Genomic DNA, 6410 nt, shown 5'->3' with positions numbered 1-6410 from the left:
TGACAAGCCCAGTGACATATGCCAGGAATGTGGGTGGTCACCGACCGAGGTCGGTGTCCAGAACATAACAGTACCCTCCCCCGACGAACGGCACCAGACGTTCACCTAGGAGCCTCGGGATTCAGCCGCCGGAAATCAACGATCAGGCTGGGATCTAAAATATCCCTTTGAGGCACCCAAGAACGCTCTTCTATCCCGTACCCCTCCCAATCCACCAAGAACTGAAACCCCCTACCCCTCCGCCTACAACCCAGTATCCTCCGCACCGTGTAAATGGGTTGACCGCCAATAAACCGGGGCGGAGGAACCACAGGCAGTGGCGGGGCCAAGGGCGATGAGAGGAATGGCTTCAACAGGGACACATGAAACGTCGGATGAACCCTCATAGAGCTCGGAAGTCGTAGCTTGTAAGCCACTGGATTAACCCGATGAATCACTTTAAATGGTCCTATAAAGCGAGGAGCCAGCTTCTTGGATTCCACCCGGAGAGGGAGATCCCGGGTGGAAAGCCAAACCCGCTGCCCTGGACGGTAAACTGGAGCCGGACGACGCTTACGGTTAGCCTGCCGTTGGGTACTAACCGAAACCTTCTGTAGCGCCTTCCGAACCTGTTTCCACGTCCTGCGACAGCGAGCCACATGTGCCTGGGCCGAGGGCACCTCCGCCTCCTGCTCCTGCTCGGGAAACAGAGGAGGTTGAAAACCATACTGGCACTGAAAGGGAGACATACCGGTAGAAGAGGAGAGAAGGGTATTATGCGCGTACTCAGCCCAAGCCAACCTCCTACTCCACGTTGCCGGACTACCGGCAACGTAACACCTCAAGACCCCCTCCAAATCCTGGTTGACCCTCTCCGTCTGCCCGTTCGACTGTGGATGGAACCCAGACGACAGACTGACAGAGGCGCCGAGGCCGGCGGCAAACGCCTTCCAGAACCTGGAGGCGAACTGAGGACCCCGGTCCGACACGATATCTACTGGCAGCCCGTGGACCCGAAAGACATGCTGTATAATTAAATCAGCAGTCTCCCGGGCCGAAGGAAGCTTGGGGAGAGGGACAAAGTGAGCCGCCTTAGAGAACCGATCCACCACCACCAAAATGGTGGTGAATCCGTCCGAAAGGGGAAGACCAGAAATAAAGTCCAGAGATATGTGTGACCAGGGTCGTTTAGGAATAGGAAGTGGTCGGAGGAGACCCGCCGGTGCCCGTCGAGAGGTCTTACTACGTGCGCACACCGGACAGGCCGCCACAAAGGAACGCGTATCCCCCTCCACTGTCGGCCACCAGAACCTCCTACGGATAAATTCCAGGGTCCTGGTTGCCCCTGGGTGGCTGGTGAGGGATGACGCATGTGCCCACTGTAGCAAGCGTGAGCGCGCCACCTTGGGAACATACGACCGTCCCGGAGGACCCCCACCAGGATCGGGCTCCCGCGTTAGCGCCGACCTTACCACCTTCTCTATGCCCCAAGACACGGGTGCCAAAATCAAGGCCGGTGGAATAATGGGATGGGGCTGCTCCTCCCGCCCAGGAAGATCAAACTGGCGCGACAACGCGTCAGGTTTGATATTCTTGGAGCCGGGTCTATAGGAGATGGTATATCGAAATCGTGTGAAGAACAACGTCCACCTGGCCTGGCGAGCGTTAAGGCGTTTAGCCCCTTGGATGTAAGCCAAGTTCTTATGGTCAGTCCAAATAATGAAAGGATGTGCCGCCCCCTCCAACCAATGTCTCCACTCCTCCAGTGCCAATTTGATCGCCAATAACTCCCGATTACCCACGTCGTAATTACGCTCGGCTGGTGACAGACGGCGAGAAAAAAAAGCACACGGGTGCACTTTCCCATCCTTTAAGCATCTCTGAGAGAGCACCCCCCCCACCGCGACGTCAGAGGCATCCACCTCCACAATGAACGGAACCTCCGCGTCATGGCGGATCAATACAGGAGCGGATGTAAAACGACGTTTAAGATCGCAGAAGGCCGACTCAGCCCTAGGCGACCATTCAAAGCCAGGGAGAGAGGCCTTAGTGAGAGCTGTTAAGGGATTGGCTAAGGCGCTAAAATTGCGAATAAAGCGCCTGTAAAAATTTGCAAAGCCCAAAAACCGTTGTAACCCCTTGAGCGACGAAGGCCGTGGCCAGTCCAAAACTGCACTCACCGTGGCTGGATCCATGCGCAGATCGCCCTTCGTCAACACAAAGCCCAGGAAGGACACGGTGTCCGTGTGAAACACACACTTCTCAGCCTTAACGAATAGTTGATGCTTGAGGAGACGGTCTAGCACCTCCCGAACGTGCATTTGGTGTTGCACCATATCGCGAGAAAAAAATCAGGATATCATCTAAGTAGACAAACACCGACACCCCAATCAAGTCTCGCTGCACGTCGTTAACCAGGGCTTGGAAGACTGCCGGAGCATTAGCCAAACCAAAGGGCATGACCAAATACTCATAGTGCCCATTGGGTGTGTTAAATGCAGTCTTCCACTCGTCTCCCTCTCTAATCCTGACCAGGTTGTATGCATTACGTAAGTCAAGTTTAGAAAAGACCTGTGCCCCCTGTAAGCACTCAAAGGCTGTGTCCATGAGGGGTAAAGGATATCGGTTCTTGATGGAAACGTCATTCAATCCCCTATAATCAATGCATGGGCGCTGATCCCCATCCTTTTTATCAACAAAAAAGAAGCCAGCGCCGGCAGGGGAAGTGGAAGGGCGTATGTGCCCCGCAAGCAATGCCTCCTCTATGTAGGTGTTCATGGCCAAGGTTTCGGGGCGTGAGAGAGAGAACATTCGCCCGCGAGGCGGGGAGGTACCGGGTAGAAGATTAATGGGACAGTCGTATGATCTATGAGGCGGAAGTGCTTTAGCACGCGTCTTGCTAAAAACGTCCGCCAGGTCCCAATATATCTCAGGCACCCCTATTAAATCGGGATTAGAGGGTAGATCAGAATCTGCCACGCTCCCCACCATCCTGGAGAAAGAGGGAGGAGACAAAAGAGAAGAGGGGGGGGGAGACAAGGGTTTGGGCAAACTCCCGCTGACGATCGACTTGACGTCGGCCGCCGTTGAGAGTTCGCCCGTGCTCCAATTAATGACACGAACACATGACGACAACCAGGGATGACCCAACACCATGACAGAATAGGGGGAAAAGATGACAAAAAAAGTAACCCATTCCCACTCCCCACCCTCCACCCGGATGTGTAAGGGAACTGTGCGCTGGGTGACGCTCCCACTGCCCAGGGGCCGACCGTCCAGGGCATAGACTGGTAAGGGAACCCCTAAGTCCTCCACCGGGGTTCCCCACTCCTTCACCAATCCCACGTGAATAAAATTGCCCGCCGCCCCTGAGTCAATGAGAGCCTTAGTTCCCCTAATGTCACCCCCACAGTTGATCGCCACCTCAAAAAATGTGCGAGAATCCGTGGTTTTGGCAGGAATGAGCCCACCTGCTGGCGCCCTCTCGAGGCCCGACGGCGCACCTTCCATCCCCGATTGGCGCCGAGCCGATACAGCCTGGACCCGACAGCTGCCGAAGCGGTGACCGGTGCGGCCGCACCGGAAGCAGCGTCGCTCTTTGATGAAGCGCTGCCTCTCATCGTCCGAGAGCGACAGCGCTCCAAGCTGCATGGATTCATCACCCAGTGGCCCACTCGTGTAATGCATGGAATTATCAACACCAGGAGAAGAAGGAAAACATACCTGGGACTGGGTGTTGTTGACATGCTCCTTCTCCCTCTCCCGGTGCCGATTATCCATCTTGATGGTGGTGTTGATCAGCACTTCCAGCTGCTCGGGGATCTCACGCGCGGAGAGAGCATCTCGCATCCGCGCTGAGAGTCCCCTGACGAACAGAACCACGCAGACGTTCTCCGCCCAAGCTGTCTCCCGAGCCAAGATCCGAAAATTGATAGCATAAGCTGCGACTGTGCGGAGGCCCTGCCGGCAGTCGAGAAGACGACCACCAGCCTCGAAGATCGAGAGTACCCGGGAAGTATCGAATACTCTTCTCAATTCCCGGGTAAAGGCGTCCAGACTGTCGCAGATTATCGCCCCTGCCTCTAATTCCGCCGTAGCCCAGGAGAGAGCTTCGCCGGTGAGCAGTGTGATAATATACGCTACCTGCGCTGTCTCCGATGGAAATGATCGTGGTTGCAGCCGGAAAACGAGTAGACACTGGGTGATGAATTCCCGACAACCATCCGGTGATCCGTCATAGCGAGCGGGCGCCTGCAGATGTGGTTCGCGGGACCGCTCCTGGACCCCGAACCCCCCCCGACTTTCCTCTGCGTGGAGCGCTGCTTCCCCCGCCGCCGACTGCACACCAGCCACTCCTTCTTGGGCTTGTCGAGCTGTGGCCAACGCCGACTGCGCCACCGCTTGGGATGATCCGACGACCCCATTGAGTCGGATTAACTCGGCGCTGACCAGCTGCTGATGTTCCTCCATCCGTGTCTGGGCTGCTCCCTGCGTCCGGAGCATCTCCATGATGGCCTCCATGGAATTCTGATGGTCAGGTCTTCTGTCAGAATGCAGGTAGGTGAATTCCAATGGTTGAAGGCAATCACAGAGACAGAGAGTGTTTACTCTTGAACAGGTTCGACTTTAATAGTAAGAACACAGAGTAAATTCTAAGAGAGAGCAAGTGCTAAAAGCACAAGTGTAAGATAAGGTAAATGGGAGCTTATTGGAGGTCCACAGTAGAACCGTCCGCGTTATCCCCGAACGCAATTAGTGAAGACCTGACAATGGACAAGCAGAAGAGAGGTATGTTAAATAGAGACCAGATACCAACATTCCACACACACCCCCGTGACAGCCACTCAGGAACCACCCCTAAGTGACAGCACTAATTGACAGGGAAATGACAGGTGACAAGCCCAGTGACATATGCCAGGAATGTGGGTGGTCACCGACCGAGGTCGGTGTCCAGAACGTAACACCAGTCATGTTAATCACCTTCTTGTTCATCATCAAATAACACTAACAGTGCTTGAACAGATAAATGCATTTTCTCAAATACATTCATCAAAACGTCAAAGGCTTGCAATTGCTCATACATTTTCTCAAGTCACGTCCACGTCATCAAATCAAACAGCGCATCTCCTCAAACATTTTAATCCCAGTTACAATATCACAATAACGTGTGAGTGACAGTGACAATTCAACAATCCACATATTCAGATTTGTTGTAATTCATATCCACAATCCACGCATGAAGACTTCAATTTATGCTTGAATGAATCAAAATCCAGGCGCTCCGTTAAACATCCACAGCGGAGAATATGAAAGGAATCAGAGCCAAACGAGCAATAGGTTTCATTCATTAAAAACATCCCGCGGGATTCACATTTGCAATGCTGCGCGTTATTAAAATAACCACATAATGTGTATATCGCACCTCGCGAGCGCTAGGGATGGGTACCGAATTCGGTACTTTTGAGGTACCGAACCGAAACACGTCGGTACTACCGAGTATCGAATCAAGTGAGATACCGGGAAAAAAAAATTACTTTTTTTTTTATGTCAACGTTCACACGCACAATATATGCTTACCTAGGATTTGACTTGATTCAACAACAAAGCAGTCGGAGCAATGGCAAGCCGAAAACTGTCGAAATTGTAGTTATTTGAAGTTTGGATTTTTTTTTTCATGACTGAGGTATGTAAATTAAATTTCTTGAGACTAAAGTACCGAAAAAAGGTACCGTTGGGTACCGGTATCGATTCACAGGTACCGGTACCGGTATCGGTTCAAATGTGAAAGGTACCCATCCCTCGCCGTATATATAACGTGCATTATTTAGGACAAAGTCAATTTAGTATCAGCATTTTAGGTCTATTATTTTACATTTCAAAAGCCCCCTCTAGAAAAACGAAGCACAAAAACATAATTCAGAATGGTATAATGGGATCTAGACTTTGAGAATTATTTCAGGAAGCGAGCTAGCATTTTTTTGCGAGGGTGTGGCCATGGTTTATCCAGCTAACTGAACTAAACTCTGCCCTCGACCAGGTTCAAACTTTTTGATCTGTTGTCATAGTGATTTAGAGTAGACAATCGAGCGTCTGGGAACGGAAAGATCTGGCTTAAGTCAAGCTATGCTGAAAATTATCCGGCTAACCCTGATCTTATATAAATAACCACACCTCCTCCCCTTCGGTGTGTAACAGACAAATGGTAAATGATTCTTAGTGAATGTTTCTATTTAAACGTCTTTACTCTGCTGAGCTGAGCTAATCTGGTATTACTGACTTCAGTCAATCTGTTTCTATTCCTGTCTGACAGAACAAATAGACTGATCTACACAGTGTGCGAACCATACCATGCATGGTCTTCGGGGGAGCTATTTTTTTTTGGGGGAGGGGGGGGGGGTTACCTTACAAACTACTTTTGTTACCCGACCCCC

The sequence above is a fragment of the Notolepis coatsorum genome, assembly GCF_963971535.1.
Source record: "Notolepis coatsorum genome assembly, chromosome: 19".
In the NCBI taxonomy this organism is placed as follows: domain Eukaryota; kingdom Metazoa; phylum Chordata; class Actinopteri; order Aulopiformes; family Paralepididae; genus Notolepis; species Notolepis coatsorum.
The sequence above is the reverse complement of the archived record's forward strand: the minus strand, read 5'-3'. Positions refer to the sequence as shown.